Here is a 26,462-nt window from a genome sequence, read left to right on the forward strand (position 1 = left end):
GACAAAAAAAAGAAAGAAAATCTGCAGACCTTGAATAGCTTAAAACCATGCAATCAACTTAATCACTACCTCCAAAATTCATTAATAATAGTGCATAAAGAAGTTTTGTTTGCCGTGTTTTTTTTTTTTTTTCCCAGAATAGAGCCCTAATCATTAGTCAACAAATTCTGGATAATAAGACTCCTTATCTGATGAACATTTAAATAGTGGATCATATCAACTTTCTTCCTCTCCATTTGGCCCAAATAGGCCAAGAGCATATGCAAAAAACTGAATGAATGAAAGAAGAAAAATATTTGTGTGTAAAATAATAGGGAGCCCTTGGAATGAGGCCAAGGGGAAAGTACAAGGTTGCCTGATGAGGTGGCAAACTGCACACTGGCAGCCAGAAAGGACAGGGACAGCCGGAGCAATCCAGGAGGGCCTGGGAAGCACCTGTCTGATGGACCACGAGGAGGCCAGGCCCCAGCACCCACTCTGGACTCTGCTGTTTCCAGACTTTGTTTTCTACGCCCCAACTCCCACACAATGCTTGCTCCCAGCAGTAGAAACCTACACCTGTGTACACCTGTCTGTGCACACAGCAGAGAATGTCTAGTCCCCGTGTGTACAAGTGAGGGCAGTAAGACACAAGGAGGAAGCTTCCCAGCTCTTACAATATCCCTCTGTCGCCTCTGCACTTACTTAAAAACCAGAAGATATTCCACTCAATGTGTCAATGTTTACTCTTTGCCAGGGGCACAGCAGATTAAAGCTGCCTCCAGGAAGGTAAAGCTTCAGGCAACGTCTTCCCAAGCCATCCATCTTTCCCTCAACTAGCAATGAGCTCAGACTAAGTCGGCAGAATCACAGAATAAAGCCTAAACTTAAAGCCTAATCTTAACTCGAATAAGAGGAAATTTTTCAACGGGCTGAAGGTTTTCTGGGTTTTCTCAGTCCTTTTCACCAAGGACAGCAAGCCACTTTGAAGATTAACACTGTCTCCAACAGTTATCTGAAAGAATAATTATTATTCCCCAATTGTTCCCTTGATGAAATCAGCAACAGTAATGCTTTAAAAAAAAAGGGGGGGGGGATTTTTGGAGGGCGCAGAGCTGGGGAGGTCAGGAAAGGAAAAGGAGACAAAGACTAAAGGATAAATGAAGTGCCAGGGCCTGACCCAAAGTACCTGGGTCCAGAAAAAAGCAATGGATGACAGCAGTTAAAAAAAAAAAGCAAGAGAAGGAGGAGGGAGAGGAGGGGAAGAGGAGGAAGAGCAGAGGGTGCTGTGGCACAGCCAGTTAAGCCAGCACTTGGAATGCCACATCTCCATCAAAGTGTCTGATTCTAATCCCAGCTATGCATCTGATTCCAACTACCTGCTGGTGTGCACTCTGGGAGACCGTGCTGATGGCTCAAGTACTTGGGTCCCTGCCACCCGTGAGAGAGACCCAGATTGAGTTCCTGACTCCTGGCCTTAGCCTGGCTCAGCCCTGGCTGTTGTGGACATTGGGGAAGTGAACTAGGAAATAGAATATTCTTCTCTGTCTCTTGCCACCTCTCTGTCTTTCAAATATGTGTGTGTATTATTTATACACTATGTAATTATATAATGCACAATATATAATACATAAACATTTACTTAATAATATAAATAAAATTGTAAATGAAAAAAAGCAAAAGAGGCAGAAGGGCCAGGTTCCTAGGGCCAACAGGATGAATGGAAGATGGAGGCAGGAGCTATCCAAGACCTAAAGAGAGAATTCTGGACTTTAAGTCAGCCTCCTCCCCATACCCTCAGCTAGCATTGCCAGGCCAGACACTGTTCAAAGCTCTTGGCATACTTCCTGTCATCAATCAGTTGAACTCTGTGAGGTGGGTGTTCTGACCCACATTCTACAGGTCAAAAAGTAGGGCTGGAAGGGTTAAGGAACTTGCTCTAGGTGACAGAGCAGGTAAATAACAGAGTCAAGATTCAAATCCAGATGTAATGTAATGCCCAAGCTACTAACCACAACAAGATAATACTTCACTCTTCACTTGCATATGACACTGCTACTCAATGTGAGACCTTCAGGCCAGGAGTGAATGTCCTAAGACAGTTTCACATCCAGAAGTACAAAACCATTTTAGGTCAAGCCATCAACAAAAGCTCAGGTGATCTCAATCCTGCTATTTGAAAGCAGCTGCAAAATCAGAATGGAGGCCATGCTACCCATGGCTGCATCTCCTCAGGCAGTGGAAGAGCTGGTAGCCTCTCTCATATGGGCAATGGAAGGGGCTGGAAGGGAGAGGGACACTCCTGCCAACCAACTCCACTCCCTACAAGACTCAGGATACCACTCAGCAAGGGAAGTTGGTCTCAGGTTGGTTCTACTGCCTCTCCGTTAACTCCAACTTTCAAATAGATAAATAAATCTTTGAGAGAGAGAGAGAGAGAGAGAGAGAGAGAGAGAGAAACTACTGCTCACTGCACCAGGGAGAAATGCACAGGAAAGGGGACAGGAGCAAGAAAAAGGGGTATCCATGGTTCGACTGCATTCACAGGGCTAACAAGGAATCTGTGCCCTTCCCTCAGCATCAATGAGTCAGCCACACATGCTCTCCACCTCACTGACACCAACAGCAATTGGGACATCCATGCCCATTAGATCACACTAGCCACTAAGCCGGAAGCCAGCAGCAGGTGTCTCAGGACGCAGTGAGAAGTACTGTGGTGCAGTAGGAATAGGAGCAGCCTGGAGTCAGAGAAGTCTGAGTCTAGCCAGCCTTGTCCCTCTGAGCCTCTGCTTTTGCATCGCAAGGAGTTGAGACACAGAAGGACCTGGCTGTGGCCGCCATACAATAGGCACCAAACACACACTCCTCCTCCAAGGCAGCCCCTTGCAGCTCCTTCCCTGAACAGCAGATACAGGATTAAAGACTTTTTAGTAATAATAGCACTCATGGTAATAATATTTGCAAATGTGTCAAGTCCCCCTTTAAATATTCCACATATGTCAACCCAGTCCTACCACAACCACAAGCTTATAAAGTAATTTCTGTCACCCCACCTTACCCATTTGACACACAGGAAACCTAGACACAGAGAAGTTAAGAAATTGACCCAAAGTCACACAGCTAGCAACAGCAGTGTCAAGATTTGAACCCAGGCTGCCTGGTCCCATGGTCAGTGTTCTTCATAGTATCATAACACTTACAGTGTTTTTTAATTATTATTATACGTATTTCCTTTTACATTCCATGGTACTCCCAGAACTACCAGTTTTTCATTCTACTTACAGACACATGTGAGGGTGGCAGGACAAATTGGAATACTCCCATTTGGCAACCCAACAAATACAAGCACAGAGTGAGTTGCCTAAAGCACACGGAGGGATTTAGTGGCAGGACTGAGACTAAGTAAACTGCATGCCACCAAGAGTCACCATAGGACATAAAGCCCACTGGAGAAGGAAAGAGGTCGGTGACTATGTAGACGCAATGCCGTCTACTTCCAAGTGTTCCTGGCATCCCCCAGCAGCAGCACTTATTCCCTGACTTGCTTTGGCCAGGGTGGAGCCCAGTGTGCATGGATCCTGATACAATCTCCAGTCCCATCCCAGATCACTTCCCTGGATGGCACTTTTGTGTGAAGAAGGGTTTTTCTAAAGTGTGGTACACAGATGAGAGTAGCACTGGGACACTGTTGGCTCAGGGTAGGGAGTAGCTAATGAGAAACCTGAGAAGGCAGTTTGGGGATGAGCACCAGGGCAGGGGGGAAGGGAAAGGAATGTAAACAGATGTCAGTGGACTTGAAGAGTGATGATGGGAGGAGGGGGCAAGGAAGCAGCCTGCAGTTGGGCAGGAAACAGAAGCCTACAGGCTGGGCTCTGGAATGGCTCCACTTGCTGACCCACGAAGAGGCCAACACACACAGAAGCTGACGCACAGACTAGAGGATGGGCAGAGAACAGTGCATTGTAATTAGGTAAAGAATATGTGGCATGAGAAAGATTTGATGATAATTCTCCAAAATTCTAACAAAATGAGGACAGTAAGATCATGAGTTGGGGGCCGATGTGGCACATCAGATTAAGCCAGTGCCTGTGGGGTGCTGGCTTCCCATAGGGGCATTGGTTCTAGTCCCCGCTGTTCCACTTCCAATCCAGCTCCCTGTTAATGTGTCTGGAAAGCAGTGGAAGATGGTCCAAGTATTTGGACCCCTGCTACCCACATAGGAGAACTGGATGGAGTCTCTGGCTCCAGGCTTTGGCCTGGCCCAGCCCCAGCTGTTGTGGCCATTTGGGGAGTTAACCAGCAGATGGAAGATCAGTCTCGTATGTGTTCTCTCTCTAACTCTGCCTTTCAAATAAAATAAATATTTTTTAAAATCAATCCTGGGTTACCATTCCTTCTTTCTTCTGTGTTCCAAATGGCCTGTCAGGAGGTTACAGGATTTTATGATTACTTCAATGGTCCCTCCTTGAGCCTAAGGTGCATCCACTTCAGGAATCAGGTGCACCTGGGCTTGAGGGATGAACCCGAGGGTTATTGCTCTGAAAGGCCATCTGCATGACGAACTCAAGAGGCAGCTGTAAGAGTCTGCATTAAGGAGAAAGAGCTGGATCCTCAAAGCTGTGCCAGGATCAGGGGTAAGGGCAGGGATGAGGACAGTTCTGAGCATAACACAGTCGGTGCCTGTCACTTAGGCTGTCCTCTTGCCAACCCCCACACATTTATGTTTGCATCTTAGGAACAGACCAAACAGCAGGACATCAGAGAGCAGCAGACAACACCAGTGCAGGGGTCAGGAAACAAATCCAGCCCAATGCTATGAGTTCAGGTCTCACTACTTCAGCAGAGGCTACCACACAATGTTGGCACCTACAAAGTGCCATGGCATTAGCCTGAGTGTGGCAGGCCCCAGGGCTGGGGTGAGTGCTAGAACAGGCATGAGGAAATCCTTGGCCTCTCCCAATCCCTGGAGGAAAGTGTCTGTGAGGTCCCAGGAGGTACTTCCCAAGTTCTCAGGAGTTCCCAGAGAAGCTTCAAGGAGAATGAAACTCATAAGCCCTATCATGGTGGGCAGGGCAAAACCAGAGGAATACTCTGGTTATTAAAGTTATTAAAGTCGCATTATTAAAGTCATGCTATTTTGTGTGTTCCATTGGCCTGCACGAGGGAAAAAGTGACATTTTCCGAAAAATTTTAAGAATTCATCAATAACAATAGGGAATTATTAACTCAAAGCAACTATAAGAGGCAAGAGAAACAGGACTAACAACAAATTAAAGCCTATAACAGAACTCCCACATGCTGCCAGTCAGTCTTTATGGAAGAAATTAGTGGATAATTCCAGACAGGAAATTAGGCAAATAATAGCTCTGTGAGGTACTTTAAAAACACAATAAAAACATCAGAAATGTCCAATAGAGGAAAGGCAAAGGAATATACTGTGACTAGTGAAGAAATGGGTATTTCACAAAATTGAAAAGATAAGCAGTTGGGCAGACAAGGAGGGTTAGTCAGACATTTGGATGGTGCACAGATAAAGGAAACAATGAGAATTTTGAGCAGAAGACAAAATCATCAAGTTAAAATCCCAACCTAAAGGCCACAAGGCTCTTCGGTGTCTGATTCCAGCCTTGGGCGCAGCATTTCTGCTGTGCAATATATTTGCTTTCTTTCCCTGCCTCTCATCAACCAGCCTGTGAGCTTGCTGAGAGCCAGGCTCTACATCCATTTGTGTCGCTAGTGCCTAGGACAGGGCCTGGCAAAGAGTAAATGCTAAATTGGTGCCTTCTGAATGAGAGTGTGAATGAGCAAATCAATGAAAAAAAAAAAACAACAAATGATCAAGGAACTGAAATAAAAAAGTATCTCTGAAAGACATGGGAAAAGGCAACTCTGGCCTCATACATGACACCAAAGAAGATGACTCTTTCACTTGACATTTAATTTCATTTTACACATTTCTTGTTGGTTTCAGGGACAAATATCCTATTCTCCACCAAGAAGCCTTAGGTCCTTGGGTGCAGGGACTACGAGCTTCTACATCCCCCATCACCACCCCGGCACAGTGCTAGACTTTAGTCCTTAAATAAATATTCATTAAGTGGGCTTGAATGCAGACGATGAGAAGAGACAAGTGAAGTTACTTCGAGTAGGCAAGGCTCTTGCAGTTTAATTTACAGGAGAAATGAGCTGGCTATTTATCAGGCTTCATTGAGACAGGCATTTCTCGGGACAAAGGCAGCCTTTCAAAAGTACAGGAGTGGCAGGGCCTTTCTCCAGAGCTCCAGGCTTGGTATTTCCAAGGGAGAGCTAGGGGTCAACAGTAAAATCCACTGGCACAGGCACATGCCAGGGAAGTTGGCACAGCACCTGCCCAAGCTGGGACTGACTCCAGGCAGGCTGACCAAAGTCAAGAAAGCTCATAATTCATCCAGAGGTGAACTTAGAAACGATTCAGTCTGTTGGAAGTCACGACAGATTGGGCAACTGAAATGTCAACCTGAACGCAATGGTGAGCGTAGGGAGGCCAGGAAGCAGAGGATGAGAAGGAGACAGTGGGCATATCCCCACTCTGCCCAAAGCACAAGGCCCTGGCCAAGGTGCGAGGGCCGTGCTTCTCAGATGCGGCAACTCCAGCCACAGCAGGCGTCAGCAAGAATGCCTGCACAGGATCAACAGGAGGGCCTCCTCCTTTAATGCAAAAATTCCAGAACAAGCAGCTCCCCGATAACTACAGCTGGATTAAAGGGGCAAGACAAAGGAGCTAATTATTGGAGAAAGGCTCTGGGACAGGAAATGCAGTTGGTTATTATGTCTACTGCTGTGAGTGAGAGTTACCAGGGCATTCAAATATGTACAGAACAAACCAGAGAGGTCGCGGTCCTTAGTTCATTTCCTTTCTAGGGAAGCGTGCCAGGGTTTTCAGGTTACTGGGGACTCCTTAACTGTACCTAGATTCCTCCAGGTCTTGGGAAGGGCAGTCAGCCCTGTCCTGACCCCCAAGAGATACCCTCCACCTGCCTCGCCTGGGCACAACTCCCCACTCCACCCCATGTCACTCAGGAGAGTGCGAAACGGTTACCCTGGGCTTACCCTGGGTTACCCTGGAGAAACCACTTCTGTTCTACAGCACAGTGGTGCATTAACTAAGTATTTCAAAATAGCTGGTAGAGAGACCATCTTCCTTCAAACAGTGGAACATCCGGAGCTGCCCAGGCTTCTGAACAACACTGCAGATCCCCTGGCATCACAGTCGCTCAGGACCCGGCCAGCTCAGCAGGCCTGTGACCCAGCCAGTTCATGCACCAATTGTGAGCAACAGCAGACATGACAGGACAAAGGTTGTCAGCAGAAAGGAAGTGGCCAGTGTCCTGTAACCATCTGGACACGTCAGCCTCCCCCTCCCAGCCAGATAAAACTGACCTCCCAATCCATGGGCCAGGCAAGCATGGTTATGAATGTCTGACCCTGGCACTTGATGCAGGTGACTACTTGGAAGTAATTACAAGTGGCATCAACACACCCAGTCAATTACAGAGCAGAGCACAGAGCCCTACAAAAACATACTCATGGAAAGCAAGGACTTCACAGAAAGATGGTGCCCTGGGAGAACTCAGCAACGCACTCAACGTGAATCTGAAAGGCGTGATCCCCAGAAGCAGTAGATTCATTTGGTTCTCAGTCATGGCAACTCCCGTGCCAGCTGATTCAGGGCTGTGCAGGTGGCAGGGAAACCACACTGCTTCTGCTTGCCGTGCAGTGAGGTAGCTCACGGTGAGAGCCAGGCTGAGCGTGGGGGCCAGGCACTGTGCCCATGAGGGTCAAACGGGGTCCTCTAGCCAGGAGATCTGAAGGTTGTAATTCACGCATCTCTGAGCCCACTCCCCACTCCAAAGCTGTTCTAGAAGAAATACAGCTACGGTGATATCCTCGCCACCACAGAATGAGTCTTCAGACAGCAGTGTGCTTATCTCCCTTCCCTCTCCCACCTCAGGGATCAAGATACAAGGAAAATTAACAAAACACATAATTTTAAAAAATGCCCAGGGGCCAGCACTGTGGCATAGTGGGTAAAGCCACTGCCTGCCATGCTGACATCCCATACTGGCGCTGGTTCAAGTCTCGGCTGCTCCACTTCTGATCCAGCTCTCTGCTATGGCCTGGAAAAGCAGTAGAAGATGGCCCAACTGCTTGGGCCTCTGCACCCATGTGGGATTCCCAAAAGATTTCTCCTAGCTCCTGGTTTCAGATCAGCACAGCTCTGGCCATTGTTGCCAATTGGGGAGTGAACCAGCAGATGGAAGACCTCTCTTGCCCTCCCTCCCTCCCTCCCTCCCTCTCCTTCTCTTTCTGTGTAACTCTGATTTTAAAATAAGTAAATAAATCTTAAAAAAAGAAATGCCCAGGATTGGGGCCAGTGCTGTGGCGCAGCAGGTTACAGCCCTGGCCTGCAGCACTGGCATCCCATATGGGCACTAGTTTGAGTCCCGGCTAATGCACCTGGGAAGGCAGTGGAGGATGGCCCAAGTCTTTGGGCCCCTGCACTCATGTGGGAGACCCAGAAGCTCCTGGCTCATAGTTTTGGCCTGGCCCAGCCCAGGTTGTTGTGGCAGTTTGGGGAGTGAACCAGCAGATGGAAGACCTCTCTCTCTCTCTGTCTCTCTCTGTAACTCTACCTTGCAAATAAACAAAATAAATCTTAAAAAAAAAAAATGCCCAGGATTTGGAACAACTTCATGTCACTTAATCTGTTCACTGATCTGCCACTTCAATCTCTACTTGTCTCTATGAACTTCAGCTAAAACATCCCTAGTGTCAGAGAACTACCATCCTCCCAAGCTTACTACTTTTACCAACAATTCTGATGGCTACAAAATTCTTGCTATGCTGAGCCACAATCTGCCTTCCTATCACCTGGTTCTGCTCTGTGGGTGAGAACTATACCAGCTCTCAGCATCAAGAGAGCTCTTCCTAAATTGGAAGATGGCCAGCAGGTGACTGTCGCAGGGACCATGGCCCGACTCCAGTCAATTTCTCTTCCACATATAAAAGAAGTGTTCTGTAGAACAAAGTAATCAAGCCACAAAATGTTTGGCAGTAGAAGGAATTGTAAAGATCACTTAATTTATGCCTCCTCCTTCACAGGGGAAACCCAGCCCCAAAGAGGAAAAGCTGATTGGCTCAAGTTATCAACACTCTGGGATGCACCCAAGGTTAGACTTGAGCTCTCCTCATATTCGGTTTTCTGTACTAGGTTCCCCTACAACATCATGTCTCCTTATTTTCCCCAAACAGCACTGTGCTCTACCCTCATTACCACCCTACCTCATCCATGCACTTAACATACATGCTTCAATTCAGAACTGCTCCCAATTTTGGCTTTTAAACTTTAGGCCTTAGTTACACTGGTTGAATGTCCCTTATCCAAAGCAATCAGGACCAGAAGCACTTGGAATTTTGGCCTTTTATGTATTTTGGAATATCTGTATTTACATAATAAGATATCTTTGGGATGGGGCCCAAGTCTAAACATAAAATTGTTTATGTTTCATATATACCTATACACATAGCCCAGTAGTAATTATTTTTTTTTCTTGGCAGGTCTTGCTTTATTTTTTTTTTACTTTTATTTAGTAAATATAAATTTCCAAAGTACAGTTTATGGATTACAGTGGCTTCCCCACCCCCCCATAGCTTCCCTCTCACTCGCACCCCTCCCATCTCCCACTCCCTCTCCCATTCCATTCATATCAAGATTCATTTTCAATTATCTTTATATACAGAAGATCAATTTAGTATATATTAAGTAAAGATTTCAACAGTTTGCACCCACACAGAACATAAAGTGTAAAATACTGTTTCAGTACTAGTTATAGCATTAATTCACATTGGACAACACATTAAGGACAGAGATCCCACATGAGGAGTAAGTACACAGTGACTCCTGTTGTTGACTTAACAATTTGACACTCTTGTTTATGGCGTCAGTAATCTCCCTAAGCTCTAGTCATGAGTTGCCAAGGCTATGGAAGCCTTTTGAGTTCGCCAACTTTGATCTTATTCAGACAAGGTCATAGTCAAAGTGGAAGTTCTCTCTCCCTTCAGAGAAAGATACCTCCTTCTTTGATGGCCTGTTCTTTCTACTGGGATCTCACTCACAGAGATCTTTCATTTAGGTTTTTGTTTTTTGTTTGCTTGTTTGTTTTGCCAGCGTGTCTTGGCTTTCCATGCCTAAAATACTCTCATGGGCTCTTCAGCCATATCTGAATGCCTTAAGGGCTGATTCAGAGGGCAGAGTGCTGTTTAGGACATCTGCCATTCTATGAGTCTGCTGTGTATCCCACCTCCCATGTTGGATCGTTCTCTCCCTTTTTTATTCTATCAGTTAGTATTAGCAGACACTAGTCTTGTTTGTGTGATCCCTTTGACTCTTAGACCTATCAGCATGATCAATTGTGAACTTATATTGATCACTTGGACTAGTGAGATGGCATTGGTACATGCAACCCTGATGGGATTGTACTGGAATCCCCTGGCACATTTCTAACTCCACCATTTGGGGCAAGTCCAATTGAGCATGTCCCAAATTGTACCCCAGTCTGAACACAAAAATGTTTGTGTTTCATATACACCTGTACACATAGCCCAGTGGTAATTCTATACAATATTTTAAATTTTTATTTATTTTAAAGACACTCTGCAGAAGTTCACAACAGCCAGGATTGGACTAGGCCCAAGTCAGGATCCTGGAACTCAATCCAGGTCTCCCCCATGGGTGACAGAGACCCAAGGGCATGAGCCATCACCTGCTACCTCCTAGAAGCACATTAATACAAAGCTGGAATGGAGAACAGAGGTAGGACTTGAACCCAGGCACTCCAATATGGGATGTGGGCAACCCAAGCACTAACCTAACCGCTGCACCAAAGGTTCCCTATATGATATTTTTAGTGAACCTGTGTTTTGGCTGCAACTCATCATATGAGGTTAGGAGTAAAATTTTCCATCTGTGGCACTCTATCAGTGCTCACAGTTGCAGTATTTGGAGCATTCCAAATTGCAGATTTAGGGATTAGAGATGCCCGATCGGTATAACCTTACAAGTAAAATTGAGTCCTGAGGACAAGTGGGCCCCACATCGCTGTTCATCCTTGAGGGGTACAGCAAATACTTCTGGATACCACTCCTAACCAAACAGAGGACCATCCTATGCAAAAATTGCAAACACAGAAGCCCCATAAAGTTTTAAGGCCATAGATGGGATTCCAGAAGAGGAAAAAAAAATCTTATCCATAAGTTTATTCTATTAGTCAACTCCCTCAAATAGAATCTGTACACTCCCTAATGGTCTAGTGTTAGGATTCAGTGCTCTCAAAGAAAATCTGAACAAAGGACATGGGACTGACTCATTCATTCCCTCATAGTGTTGGCATCCTGAAAGTAAGAGACTCCAGGCCTAAGAGCCAGTGTTGTCAATGGAATAGGATTTGGTTTCCCAAATTCATGCATTAACTCCAAAGTTAATGGTTAACAGATAAACGGTTAATGGACTAGAGTGGAGGCTTCACCCAATCATGAGGGTGGGGCCACTGGAAAGTGAATGGACCAGATTAGGCTGCTAAGGGGAAACCCCATGACGGAATCATGATGGCATTATTACACAGGGTGGATGAACAGTGTGTTCCCTGTGTCTTTGCCCCTGGCTCACCATGTGATCATTCCTCCATACCTGTCCCATCACCGTCAGCCTCCACCAGACACCAGATGAATGGGGATCTTGGAATTTAAATATCCAAACTGTAAGGTAAAAATAAACCTTCTTCCCTCCCAAATGGCTCCTCTCAGATATTTTAGTTATAGTAACAAAACAGTGATGAATATAGCAAGCAAAAAAAAAAGAAAGGCAAAATGTATACCAGGAAATTTTAAGCATTCATTTTATATACAGTAATTAAACATGACTATGGTCTCAAATTTTCTGTTCTGCCCAGCCTCAGTGGAAGGTGGTACAAGGAGGAAAAAGAGCCAAGCAGATTGAATAAACAAACAAACACTAATTAGCCATCTACTCTATGGTCAGTGGAGAGGCATTGTGGGGAAAACAAAAACTCTCCCCTGGAGTGTTATAACCTGTCTGAGAAGAGAAGACACATGCAGTCTCTAGAACAGAGAAAATCCATGGTTCTCAACAGGAGGTGTTTCTGCCCTTCAGGAAATACCTGAAAAAGTCTGGAGACAAATCTGATTGTCACAGCCAGAGGTCAGGGGGAGAGGTCAGAACTGCTACTCAACATCCTGCAGTGCATAGGACAGGTCCCACAAAGAATTAAACTGGGTGCAAAATGTCAGTGGTGATGAGGTCCAGAAACTCCAAAGCAGATGCTCAATGAATGATGATTCAGTTGAATTAGAATGCATCCAATTCAATATTCACTGGGCACATACTTATTGAGCATAGGGATGTGCCAGGAATTGTTATAAGCACTTGGGAATTAAAGATAAGACATGACTCATCTCTCTCAGGTACATGAAACGATCAAAATACAAGGTGCAGGCCGGCGCCGTGGCTCACTTGGCTAATCCTCTGCCTAGCGGCGCCGGCACACCGGGTTCTAGTCCCGGTCGGGGCGCCGGATTCTGTCCCGGTTGCCCCTCTTCCAGGCCAGCTCTCTGCTGTGGCCAGGGAGTGCAGTGGAGGATGGCCCAGGTGCTTGGGCCCTGCACCCCATGGGAGACCAGGAAAAGCACCTGGCTCCTGGCTCCTGCCATCGGATCAGCGCCGTGCGCCGGCTGCAGCGCGCCGGCCGCGGCGGCCATTGGAGGGTGAACCAACGGCAAAGGAAGACCTTTCTCTCTGTCTCTCTCTCTCACTGTCCACTCTGCCTGTCAAAAAAAAAAAAAAAATACAAGGTGGAATGTGAGTCAAAAGTTAAACGGGGTAAGTGCTTTAGGTTTTAAGAAAGTGACAACTGTAGGCCAGCATTGATCAGGAAGAAGAGGGGTCCTGAGCTTGGTCTTGGAGGATAGGTGAGATCTGGACAGGTAGGCAAACAGGATGAGCTAAAGGACAGGTAGGTGGTAGCAGCTCTGGCTTCCCGGGGAGAAATGCATGCCTGGTGGACACTCCCAAAGCCCACTTCCCTGGGGTCCTCCCACAGTGCGGACAGCTGAAGAAGTTGGGACTAACCAGAATCTACACACCTTTATCTCCCACCTCTATTCCCCAGTAGCTGGAACAGGATAGATTTAATGAACATGAACTAATTAGCAAAGCACAATAAAAATAAGAGCAGCCATTGAATGAGCAATTGCTCCATGCCAGAGAGTTGCTTAACACTTAATCTGTTGTATCTCATTCTACCCTGGACCACAACCCTGCAAAAAACCTGGTACTCCCACTTTTAAAAGAAGAAAGTGACTGAATGGCCTGATGAGTCAACCCACTGCCAGGTGGATCAGCTCTGCTGTCTCTCAGACTAACCCAGGATCCCCCAACTGCAGTCTGCCCCACCCTGCATCCACGCACGTAGTGGGAATAACAGTTGGCTGTCCAATGCAGAGATGTGGTGCAGTGTGACTTTGAAAGGATCCCTAAGGTCACAGTGGCACTGGCACTATGTCTAGAACTTCCCAGGATTTTTGCTGGCTGAAAGCCAGCACCACAAAAGGGACCAGAGCAAGGCCATTGCTCTTGGACCTGCTCAGGGAAGAGACTGGAGATCGCTGGTCCCTGATAGAACAAGGCAGCAGCACATGCAGCCTTTTTTCACTAGCACATTTAACATGCCTGCTAATTATGTGATAAAAATCCCACTGGCGACTGCTGTTCCCTGAACAGCACATTACCACCCTCTAAATATTTCTCAGTCTCTAAATAATAGGGTAGTTTTACAAGGCACATATCTGCAGCAGCTGCAACGGCACGAATGGGTGCTGGCTAATCCCTTCTATTTATACAGACTTATTGCCATTTATAGGATGCCCTTGTGGCCTTATTTCATTGGATCCAAGCAATTATGTTACAAGGCAGATCACTTCATCTCCACTGGACCAACAAAGAAATCAAGGCTCAAAGAGGTAGTGTGAATCGCCTACAGTCACATAGCAGGGTCTTCTGACCTCAGCTTCCTTGTCTGGGAGCAAGGCTATGAACCAGCCTTTCAGCATGGCACCTTTGCAATGTGTCATCTTCAATCTCCTTCTCTTTCCTACTTGACTGGCAAACAATAACAAATAATGCCTAATTGTATACCAATAAAAAGGTCACTGTGATATGAACCTCGACAATCCCCTTACAAGGCTTGGCCAAGTTCAGAGGTTGGCAGACTTTGTCTGCACAAGGCCAGAGATAAAATCTTGAGGCTTTGTAGGACCAATTGTGTCTCTCTCACAACTACTCAACTTTTCCCTGTAATGCAAAAGCAGCCACAGACAAATGAATGTGGCTTGTTTCAAATACAGTTTTATACAGGGGGAGACAGATCATGCCTCCAACTTCTAAAATGGATAACAGTGTCTTGGAGCTGGTGCTGTAGCACAGTGGGTAAGCCACTGTGACACTGGCATCCCATATGGGCACTGGTTCATGTCCCAGCTACTTCAGGTACAATCTGGCTACCTGCTAATAGCCTGGAAGATGGCATAAGAATTTGGGGTCCTGTCACCCACATGGGAGACCTGGATGAAGCTCCTAGCTCCTGATTACAGCTTGGCCCAGTGCTGGTTGTTGTGGCCACCTGGAGAGTAAATCAGCAGATGGGAAATAGATCTCCCTCTTCTCTCTCTCTCTCTCCCTCCCCCCTCCCTTCTCTCTTTCAAAATAAATAAATAAATGCATCTTAAAAAAATAGAAGATGATGATCGGGTCTTCTCATCTTCTTACAAATATGACTAACACAAAAGAGTGAAGTCTACAAACTAGAAATCAAGAGGATTTCTTTCTTTTTTTTTAATGCACACAGGATTAAATTGCCTAAATCCATTTAACCCATTTCTTTACCCAGGGCTCCCTGAACTAAAGGTTCTTTTGTCCTATTCCAGCCAATGAGTGAACATTACACTTTTTCCCCTTCTGTTTTCCTTTTATTCCTATCCTGTTGAGTTTTCTGATTACTGCTGTAACATTCCCTAGAAGACTTCATGCTGCTGATTTGCCTTTCAAAATGTAATTAGATGCCTCCCAGGTCCCTCATAAAGAAGTCTTCCCTTGAAAAATATGAACAATTGCTCTGCAGTGATAACATGGCCAAATGAAGACCGCATGACTCCTGACATCACCAAAGTTACCACCAAAGAGTCACTAAGAGTCCCCCAAACCCCAGCCTGCTCATGGAGCAAGGTCTACAGAGTTCAGAATTTGGCAGGCTGGCTCACACATAAGCTAGCAATTATAACAGGGCTGACCTATAGCAAGACAGCCACAATTCCCAAACTGCCAATTCTGGGTCAATCACCCTATCCACATACCTCCAAAGTCCCCCTTAATAAGAGGATTCAATGGTGATGACACCAGAACACTCCCTGGAGAAGTATGTCATGCTTCAGCTGATTTTTAATGCTTCCTCCTGCAATCAAATGGCACAAGCACAAGTAAGCTCTTCTCTCCATTAGCTAAACACTCAGACCACCTAAAACAAATCCAAGACTGCTCCTTAAACACTCCTAAAAGAAAGTTCACACTGATCCTGTATCTGGGAGAAGAAATGAGTTGATGTGTGTATTCAGGCTCAAGCATGCCTGACATACAATAAAAAATAAAGTTTTGTTCAATAACTGCCTGAGGCTTAGAGGGCCCTAGAGGGCTTTTCACATTCTCATTCGTTAAGAAGCAAAGTATCAGTTCTGGTCAGCTCCAGACCAACTGATTAGCAATGGGATTTCTGGCAATATATTTGCATCAGATAAAGTATTACAAAACCATTTGCCAATGTCATTTGTCCTCAAGAATGTTTGGTTACAAAGAACCCAGATATCTTCTTATCCAATTCAACAAAAATCTAGGCTTTTAGTAGCTTCTGCTCACAGCCCCCAGTCCTACCCTGTAAACAAACCACCATCCACTCACATCCCACGCAAGCTCCCACAGCCACACACGTGTACATACAATGTTCAGATAATTAGAGCAACACAACCCCAGTGATTCAGATCCATAACAGTTTCTAGGAATTCAGAAAGTCTGAGGTTGACATGTACATTCCTCTGTCCCGCCTCCTTTTGAAAGCCACTTGAACAGCTGGGAGCAGCTGCACTGATCGAAAAGTTGTATCTCTACAGAACAAGAGCCCCTAACACAGACTGTGCCCAAGACAGTCTACTGTCTACTACTACTACTAAAGAGGGCAGACTACTAAAGAGGGTAGGATGACACTGCCTCCCTCCTCCCTGCTCAGACTGTGAACTTTGCTCAGAGTGACATACCACTTGAGTTCCATGCCCAGTTCCCACCTGCCCAGCCAAAGGCAACAACAACATGATCCACTTTTACTTGCTCTATCATCAGTGACTGGCTATTTGGTCTCCCATCCATAGTCTCAAGCAGCAGAGAAGTAGGAGATAAACAAGGCAGAGAAGTCAGCCAGGCCTGGTCATTCACATGCGGCCTTCTGGACTATGTAAGGGAGTTTGCACAGTTCTAAGGACTAGCTACTGCAGGGTTGAAGCAGGACAAGTGGCATGGACAAAGCTTGCATTTTTAGGTGGAGAATAGGTATGAGTGCAGCAAGACCATGCTGCTGCAGGACTCTAAGGCTCAAGGAGACCTGTGAAGGCAATGGGTACAAAGAAATAAATCTGCATTTGTGGCATATGTTTCCTGAACTTCAGGTCTTTATGTGCTGATCCTTTGTGCTTCCTGGATATTCTCCCAAACTTCTTTCTGGACTTCTTGATTGAAGAGGAAAAAAAATCAATTCCTCTGGGGCTCTGTTGAATGAGATGTGATAACTCCATTAGAAGCAAGGTGGAGCTTACTTTTATGCCCTGGATGCCTGATAGATCAAACAAAACATCATCTTATGTCATGCATCATCATTTCATTTGATTCCCTAAAAGTGGCAGAACTGGTATGAGCCTCCTTTAAATAGTAAGGAAATATCTAGAAATCACAGGCAAAGTCAAGTTCTAATATCATGGTGAGTGATCCTGGGGTAGGGATCTACAAATGATTTTTTTTAAAAGATTTATTTATTTATTTGAAAGTCAGAGTTACACATACAGAGGAGAGGCAGAGAGGGAGAGAGAGGTCTCCCATCCGCTGGTTCACTTCCCAGATGGCTGCAACGGCTGGAGCTGCACTGATCTGAAACCAGGAGCTTCTTCCGGATCTCCCACATGGGTGCAAGGGCCCAAGGACTTGGGCTGTCTTATACGGCTTTCCCAGGCCATAGCAGAGAGCTGGATCAGAAGTGGAGCAGCCAGGACTTGAACCAGCACCTATATAGGATGCCGGCACTGCAGGCGGCAGCCTTACCCGCTACACCACAGCACCAGCCCCTATGAATAAATTTTTAAAACAGGCTCTACATCCTACAGTTATCTTCCCTGAGTGGCTCCCATACTCCTTGTAATGCCTTTTCATCATAATGTGGACATTTCAACATTTAACAATCACTAAAAGCAGACACTCTGGAAAATGTTCTCTACCTTCTGATCCCAGTTACGCTTTGGACAATGCAATTAGAACACTACTGTCAGTGACAGAGCCTGGATGAGAATCCACATTCTCAAACCAGTGTTATAGCATAAGTTACACTACTGCTTGCAATGCTAGCATCCCACATTGCAGTTCTCATTCAAGTCCTGGCTGCTTTGTTAATGTGCATGAGAAGGCAGTAGTAGATGATGGCCCAAATACTTGGGTCTCTGAAACCCACATACAGAGGCGGATGGAGTTCCAAGCTCCTTGGCTTCAGCCTGGACCAGCCCTGACCATTATGGCCATTTGGGAAGTGAATCAGCAGACGGAAGATCTCTCCCTCTGTCATTTGCCTTTCCAATAAATAAACAAGTCTTTAAAGAAGAAGAAAAACACACTCTTTCTTCACTCCTAGTCAAGAGCTCACCACCGTACATTACCTGGATGATTGAAAAAACAGACAAATGTGAGGATGGAAAGAGGGATCAAAGAACAGCCCTCTGAAGACTCTCTGATCTACCTCTTTTGACTGATAACATAAGGAAAAACACAGTCTTTCTCAAGTCAGCCAAAACAGATCTAACGGAGCAAAGATATGAGCAGGTTTCTTTGGCAGCCTGTCTGTGCGATTCAGGCTGCCTGTCCGGTCACAAAGACACAACTTGACTCAAGGCTCAAGCACAGCCACTCACACACATCCCACCCCCAAAAAGGCCACCACTGTGGCCCTTAGTAGTCAACAAACTCCTACTGCTGGGTGACAGAGAACAACCAAGTCCTACAGACATTGGTAGACACCTTGTAAACGGGCATACATAAAGCTTAACTCTAGCCCTACTCCTTCTCAGTGGTATAAGCCAATACATTACCTTTACATTCAAGCCAGCTGAGGTTAAGTGTTCTGAACACTGGAGCAAAAACATCTTAATCAATGTGGAATGCAAGCTGGTATGTTGGTAAAACCATATAGCAATATATGTCAACAGCTTAAAAAATAAGTCATACACTCTGACCTGACAAATTCATTTCTAGGAAACTAACCCAAGAAAATAAAACAAAACCATACACAAAAATGTATGCCTAAAAATGCTTACCATAAAAGCACAAACTAGGACATAAAGTTAATGGTCCACATCATAGGAAATGATTAGATAAAATCACATTACATCCTTAGGGTAGAATGCTATGAAATTGCTAAAAGTATGTTTATCACAAGTTATTAAATGTAAAGTTAAATATTTTGCCTGTATTCTTACATAAAAAGTAGAATTCCAAGTTGTTTATGTACTATGATTTCAATTTTTCAAAGAAAATAAATGCTAATATTGGCTGCTCCTGAATTTGGATTACAGGTGTTCCACTAATTTTCTTATTCTTTACTCTTCACATACTCTACAACGAGTGTATATCACTTCAATTGTCAAGGAAAAAGCTAATGAGCTGGCATTGAGGTGTAATGGGTTAAGTTGCTACCTGCAATGCCAGCATCCCATATGGGCACCATTCAAGTTTCTGCTGCTCCACTTCAGATCCAGCTCCCTGCTAATGCACCTGGGAAAACAGCAGAGAACGGCCCAAGTGCTTTGGGGCCCTTCACCCACATGGAAGATCTGGAAGAAGCTCCTGGTTCCTGGCTTCAGTCTGGCCCAGCCCGGATCGTTGCAGCCATTTGGAGAGTGAACCAACAGATAAAAAAAATCTCTCTCTCTCTCTCTCTCTCTCTCTCTCTGATAAATAAAAAAAATTTTTTTAAAAAGGTAAAAGCTAAGTAAAACTACCCGCCTCCAAATGAAATCCATTCTTTCTCATATTAAACAGCATCTCTCTCCCTGAAGCTTCCACCATGAGTTTTGTGAGTTCAATGTAAGGATCTCTGTGATTACACATGGATCCCCATACAGTATTTTGGATTTTAAGATTTTATTTTTATTTGTTTATTTTAAAGGTTGGGGAGTGGACAAAGGGAGAAAAAGAGAGAGGGATCTTCCATCCACCGGTTCACTGCCCAGCAGCCAGGACGGGGGTAGCCAGGAAATTTATCTGGGTCTTCCACATGGATGGGTCAGGACCCAACTACTTGGACTATGCAGGCACATAGGAGTCTGAGTCAGGACTTGATCCCAGTCACTCCTATATGGGGGGTAGGCAGCTTAACTCACTGTACCATAACACCTGCCCCCAAATCATTTGGATATTTAAAACCCTATCAAAGCCTGAATTTTGCCTTTGCCAGGTTAAAATCTGTTTCACCTGCCACCATCCTTATGGACCATGATGGGCTCTTTAACTCTCCTCTGAACATGTTCCAATGTTGCTGTTCTGAATTCATCAGTTGGCTTCAGATGAGATGTACTAACTCATGTCCAGGGAGTGGGATTTTCAGCTCCCTTATTCTAGATTTGCATTTCTATTAGTGCAGTCTAGCTTTCCACTCAGGTTCCTGAGACAAAGATGGAGCTCACCACAGCAGTATGTATGTCCCTTCTCTTTGGAGACTCTCTGATCCTCCAAAAGTTGCTTTCCCACATCTCACCCCAAAGAATTCCTCGCGAGTGATGTCATGTTGAGCCACGTCCAGCACTGTCACAACCCCAGGCTGCAGCAGAAGTCCTGAGCTCCAAAGCTCTCTAGAGATAATCCTCTCTACTCCCCTGTGCCAGGCCCCAGGCTCTCACAGGACACACAGGCACTTGGGCCAGATTTCTGTTCCATCGGTGTTGTGGGCCCGAAGAGGATGGGTAGCCTGCCCCAAGGGGAGTCCCAGAGAGCACCTCTCCAGAGGTGCTCACCACATCCCAGCCTTTTGGGAAGTGAAGGATTCTTTCCATGTCATCATGCAGGTCCTGAATGAGGTTCTGGTTCTGAGCCTGAAGGAATGAATCATCAAAAGGCCACAGGGTGAAAACCACCAAATATGCATATGCAAGTATCTGTGTACACGTGTGTTCTCACACATGGGCTGTCCCCTTCCTAGACAGTGAGTGGCTCCTTTCCCCAGAACCACAGCAACCTCTGGATAAGGCAGTCCTGGAGAAGAGATGGCAAGTAGCCAATAATTATTTCTCTCCCTGCTCAGATGGAAGAACGGAAGCTGAGAAAATGAAAGGGGCTCCCTAAGGTCCTCCAGGGTAAAACATTCCCAGTGCAAAACGGCCAGGCACCTGCCTTCTTCCAGAACCCATAGCTGCCGCCAGCAAGTCACTGTGCACCAACTGCCCTCTGGACTTAAGGACCAAAGTGCTAGTTTGCAACTCTGCTTAATATGCAGTTGCATACGGAGTTCAGAATTCCTAATTTCAAGTCAGTAAATCAAACAATTAGACCAGTCTACAGCAGTTGTCCTCAAACCCAGAATTATGTGTCTTAGCCACAAAATGCTAAATGTCAAAACTGGTTCATTCAATTACATCTCAGCATAGGAGTACCTGCAGGCTGGCTGATAAGGCTGTTGGTTTATCAGTGCTCACTCTAAGGGGCAGGAGAAATGGCAAGAATTTACATACACATACACAGAGATGTACATGCAATTTATGTGCCCCAGTCCCAGATCATCAGGGAAATTTCCAGGAATTTCAGTCTCCCAGACATTTCTTGTGGAAACCATAGAACCACTCAAAGCTCAGGATTACACATACCTTACACCTGCATACCTCTCACAAAGTCTGAAAAATGTGCTGGAAAGGACGGGAACAAGGCTTCAGTCTGCTCTGTCACTTACCTGCTATTTATGCTCAGCAAAACAGGGATCATACCACCTCTGGAAGCTTGTCAGGGTTAAAGGATCAAATAAAACAAGTGTAAGGAAGTAACTAGCACGTGACAATATAAATGGTGTTGTCCCCTTCTCCCATCCTTAAGGGACTTTACTGCAAAGTTCTGTTCAGACAGCAAAACCCCTCCATCCAGTCTCCTGCTTCGAGTCCTCGTTTTTCTAGAAGCAGAAAATCTGATGGTCAGATGCAATCTACAACTCCATATGTGATGAGATACAGGGGATATTGCAAGGCTTAACCTCCTAGAGGAAGGAGGCTGGAATCTTTTGGTGATGGGGATGCAGAGCCACTAGAAGTTGGAAGGAACTTCTTCACCATATTTAATCAATCAATCCACATCAGTTGAGTGGATGCTTCTTGCAGAGCATTTTGCACATAAGCAAAACCTGATCCTGCCACCATCTGCTTATCATCCAGCTGGGAATGCAAGGCCCCAAAACTCTGAGATCTTGGATCAGACATCTCCCCTACTCTGCCTTCAGGGGTCTCATCTAATTAGGAGGGTGTTGGCCAAACCATCTTCTCCAGTGTCCACACCTGAACTCTGAAGGATGGCACTGAGGGTGTCTCATCTGCTATCTTTATTCCCAGAGCCAGTGAAGAAGGGCACAGAGAAGGCTGTCAATAACACAAGGTTTACTATATTATATTATATATTATTACAATAAATAAACCCATGAAAGAATGAGTGAATTAAATGTCAGACAAACACAATCACGTGGAGATTTTCTCTTGACAAACACCACGCTAATACACTTATTTCCAAAGTTGAGGGGAAGAAATCTGAGTGGTTCCCAGGTCCTCCAGAGGGAGGCCACCCTCTCAGGAGGCAGGTGAGCAAGAATAATCCAGGACTATGCATCGTCTTCAGGTGCCTCTTGGCATTAACTTTTGCTTTGGGTTTCTTTAAAGCAGTCCTGGAACTGCCAGAATGGGGCTCTCCTGTCAGTTCCCATAAAGGCTGGCTCCCACCCTCTTCACCCAGGACAAGATCACAAAAGGTTAGACTGACAGCAGCATCACCAGGATCAGAAAGCATAAGGCTCAGCATCTGTGATTCATATGCAGATGCCTCTGATGCCTGGAAAATAAGAAGGACCATCAGGGAAGATTATAGGGCTGACAACTCACTGTGTAATTAAAATGTCATTCTCTCCCAGCTCCCTCCCAAAGACTCTGAAAGAGCATCACTTTCTCCCACACCTTTTGCTGCTCATCCCTCCTGCAATCTGCTCAGACAACAGCTCCCAGGTCAGTCAAATCTGGGGGAGGCGGTCCCCACCCACTCTGAAGGACCAACCCACCTCCTGCAAAGCTCTCTCCAGGCACAGCCCTAAACAGCAGGCCAACTGGGAACATAAGTTACCCAAAGGAAGAATCCAATGGCCTTGGGCAGGGCAAGTCCAGGAGGTTGAGTGATCTCAGCCTGGTGACACACTCCCAGGACTGGCATCTCCACTTCCTCACTCAGAAAAGTGACCATCAGACTATTGGTGCTATATGATAGAAAAGAGCCCAGCAAAGAAGACACAGCAGACCCAGGCTAGCCTGAGTGACCCTTAACAAAGCGTCCCCTCTCTCCTGAGTCTGAAGGGGCCTGGGTGCAAGGAACCCTAAATTGCCGGCCTCTAGACTTTGTCCCAGGCTCTTCCTCCACAGACTTCCATTGAAAAACACCTCATCTGGTTCATAAGGACCAGAGGTTTAGGAACAGACTAGGTTCAACTCACTTGTTATGCTTCATACTAAGACCTAAAACCTCCCAGGTAAGATCTAGCTGCTAGAAACAGCACCACCACATCCCATGTGCCAGAGCCTCCATCCTAGAACCCTTGCCAGATGGAGCTGAGTGGGCAACAGCATGCATGAGCCCTCCACTGGGCATGAGGAAATGCAAGGGAAATAGTCATCATCATGCAATTAAGCCAGCAGCACAAAGCCAGCAGGAATGTTTTTCCCTGTTGTCCTTTCCAGATTGGTCTGTGTGTGGTCTTTGCATTGGCGGGAAAACTCTCATTGAAGTGAACTTGAGAATTTCTGGATCATTTGCTATACAGTTCCCAAGACAATGCCATTAGCAGTTAATTATTACTCAGTGGCATAGACTCTGCCCTTGCAAGCATGCATTTTCTGCACTTAGCAGTAAACAACCAAGGCAGTAATGCCTTGCTGGCTGTTTCTCACAACGGAATGGGAGAAGGAAAGGAGAACCACCACTAAACTCTATTCTAACCACTCCACTCAATTTCTCAGGTAGTTACAGGTGGAAAGTGAAAAGCTGTTGCCTGAACCAGCAGAATTGAGTGTGAAAAAGAAAAAAGAGGAACAGAAACCATAAGGGGGAGATGGGCAAAGGCTTTGGGCTTTGGGCTGTTCACAAATTCTATCAGAGTGCCTGGATTCACACCAGATTCTAGCTTCCTAGTAATAAGCACCGTGGGAGGCAGCTGATGATGGCTCAAGTACTTAGGTCCCTGACACCCACATGGAAGACCCAGATTAAGTTCCTGGATCCTGGTTGTTAAGGACATTTGGGGAATAAACCAACTAATGAAATATCTGTTTGTCTCTCCCTTGCTCTCCCTTTCAAATAAATTTTAAAATAAGTGGGGTCTCCTGCCCTGCATCCGTTCACACAGTAAATGCATACTGGCCATCTGCTAAGTGCCAGGCAGCCTGTTACTCAACACAGCTCCCTTGTCAGTCTATGAGATGTATGAGTAGTTAAAAGACTTATTATCACAGAATACCATGTTTCATTTCTTCACAGCACCATTCTTTCTGTTATACCTTGCCTTCCACCATCGCTGTGCTCAAGTGACACCCATCCAGTATCTCTTCTTTGTTCCTGTTTCCCTCCAACTCTCTCCTGAGAACCAATGCCCTCCAGCCCTCACTCATCTCAGAGCTCATACAGCCACTTCACTGCTACCCAGAGCAGACCACACATTCTTGCAGGCCTGTTCTCCATGTGCATTCATCATTCCCAAACGTTAACAAAGCAGCTACTATGTGCTACATGCTGCACCCTCTGAGACTTCCCCTGCTATACATCGGGCCTCAAAAAATGATGAATGGGGCCAGCATCATGGCAAAGCAGGTTAACTCACTGCCTACAATGCCAGCAACCCATCTGGGCATCAGCTCAAGACCCAGCTGCTCCACTTCAGATCTAGCTCCCTGCTAATGCACCTAGGAAAGCAGCAGCAGATGGCCCAAGTCCTTGGGTCCCTACACCCCTATGGGAGTCCCAGATGGAGTTTCTTGTTCCTGCATTTGTCTTGGCTCAGCCCCAGCTGTTGCAGCCATTTGGGGAGTGAACTAGGAGATGGAAGATTTCTCTCTCTCCCTCTCCCTCTCCAACTCTGCCTTTCAAATAAATAAAAAGATTTCTTAACTGAGGGATGAATCAACCAATCAATTATAGTTTAAATCAGAAATAGTTGACTATCAATCAACTTAGTGTAGAAACAAAGGCAGCATGTGTAAATAAAACCCACCAAATAAATGCCAGGTCTAGCATCATCATTAGTCATTCCTATTTGCTTGATCACCAACTAATATGATGCCTTCCTCCCCAAAGGCAGTTGACAGATTCTTACCTTACCACATTTTCCTTCATTTAAATATGAATTCTTCAAATAGAAAGAAAAGAAAGTGAGGATCTAACACCCAAGAAAGACAACAGGAGCATGAGCCTAAAGGATGACTAAGATCCTTTCCACACTCTAGTTCTGATTCCTTGAACAAGAATGCTGCAGAGTGAGAACCAGCCTGAACAGCCCAATCAATGCACTAGACCTCTCAGAGCAGACACCTAATGTGAAACTGGGAATTGGGGAGAGAGAAAATAGAAAATACAAATCTTAATAAGACATTTAGGTGCTGAAACTGTCTTCCACACCCACATTCACACAATGTCCTCTAATGACTGTCCCATCAGCAAAGGCATTCTTATTTACTCATTTTGTCTAACAGTCCAATTTATGTAATTATCCTAACAATGGCTTACTTTTTGTTTAGAACGAATTTTGCACCTGGCCCTACTATGACCCTCAGTGAATAGACAATCCATGCATACAATGGATCTTCAAAAGGTTCATGAAAAATGCATTTTAGGAAAAAAAAAAAAACACCATGCAAGGATTTCAATTTTTTTTTGCACCAAAATCAAACTTCCAATTCCATTTTTCCATGAGCTTTTTAAAGTCCTCCTGCTTTTCTTTTCTCAAGAAGTTGACAATCTGCTTGGAAAGATAAAACTATCAGACAAACACCCAATCCAAGAACAATGAGAACCTTACTTCATGAATGTGATTCATATAGGCTGGAATAATTGAGGAATGCATTGGGCAAGACAAGGGACACAGGAAGGGAGAAAATGAGGTAGAATGCAACAGAAAAGTTGAAACTCATTTCAAGACAAGAGGGCAGGCTGGAATAAGGGAAAGCAAATGTCAAATAATATGATAAGTTGAGAAGCAGAGAGTCCAAATAGGTACCCAACTTTATATAAAGTAGAGGATGTGTGATATAGAATAGAAGAGCATGTAGCCTAGGGACAAATCTGGATGAATTTGTCCATTTATTTAACATTTGTGCATGAGCCTATCCTACGTCCCAGGCACTGTCCAGGTGCTGGAGATGCTGGGGTATGTTAGTAAACACAACATCACCAGTGTTTCCGAGGGGTTAGGAGTACAGCTTCATAGACAGCAAGGTGGCGATTAAGGGACCCAGTGATAAGTGCTAGGCATGCAAGATACTTAAGAGATATTAAACACAAGACATCAACTTCATGGTCCTGAGGAAATTAGTAACATGGGTATCAGTATTAACCACCATCAATACCATCATCCACAACAACAGCTTCCTTTTACTCAGTACCTACTACATGCCAAGCACTATACTAAGTACTTTATATATATATTACACTCCAGTTACTACCCTCACCTTATTTCACTATAGAGGTCACAAACTTTACGAAGATCATGGAACTTCTAAGTGGCAGTCCATGCGTTCAGAGAACACCATCCCCAGCATTTCCTCCACCACTAGCACAGCAATTGCGATGCAGATAA

At 45.3% G+C, this 26,462-nt stretch overlaps 1 protein-coding gene across 4 annotated transcripts in view; it reads right to left on the minus strand.

Moving 5' to 3' along the window:
• Window positions 1–26,462, minus strand: part of C7H1orf226 (chromosome 7 C1orf226 homolog) — a 343,498-nt gene that overhangs the window by 180,144 nt on the left and 136,892 nt on the right. For 2 of the 4 annotated variants that reach the window (XM_051857180.2, XM_051857179.2), the window contains exon 2: window positions 15,442–15,539. The exons of the other annotated variants lie outside the window; for them this stretch is intronic. The gene's annotated coding sequence lies outside the window, so the exon portion shown is untranslated. The remainder of the gene's footprint in view (window positions 1–15,441; window positions 15,540–26,462) is intronic. 4 annotated transcript variants of the gene reach the window in all.

The sequence above is a fragment of the Oryctolagus cuniculus genome, chromosome 7 (genome assembly GCF_964237555.1).
Source record: "Oryctolagus cuniculus chromosome 7, mOryCun1.1, whole genome shotgun sequence".
NCBI classification, from domain to species: Eukaryota; Metazoa; Chordata; class Mammalia; order Lagomorpha; family Leporidae; genus Oryctolagus; species Oryctolagus cuniculus.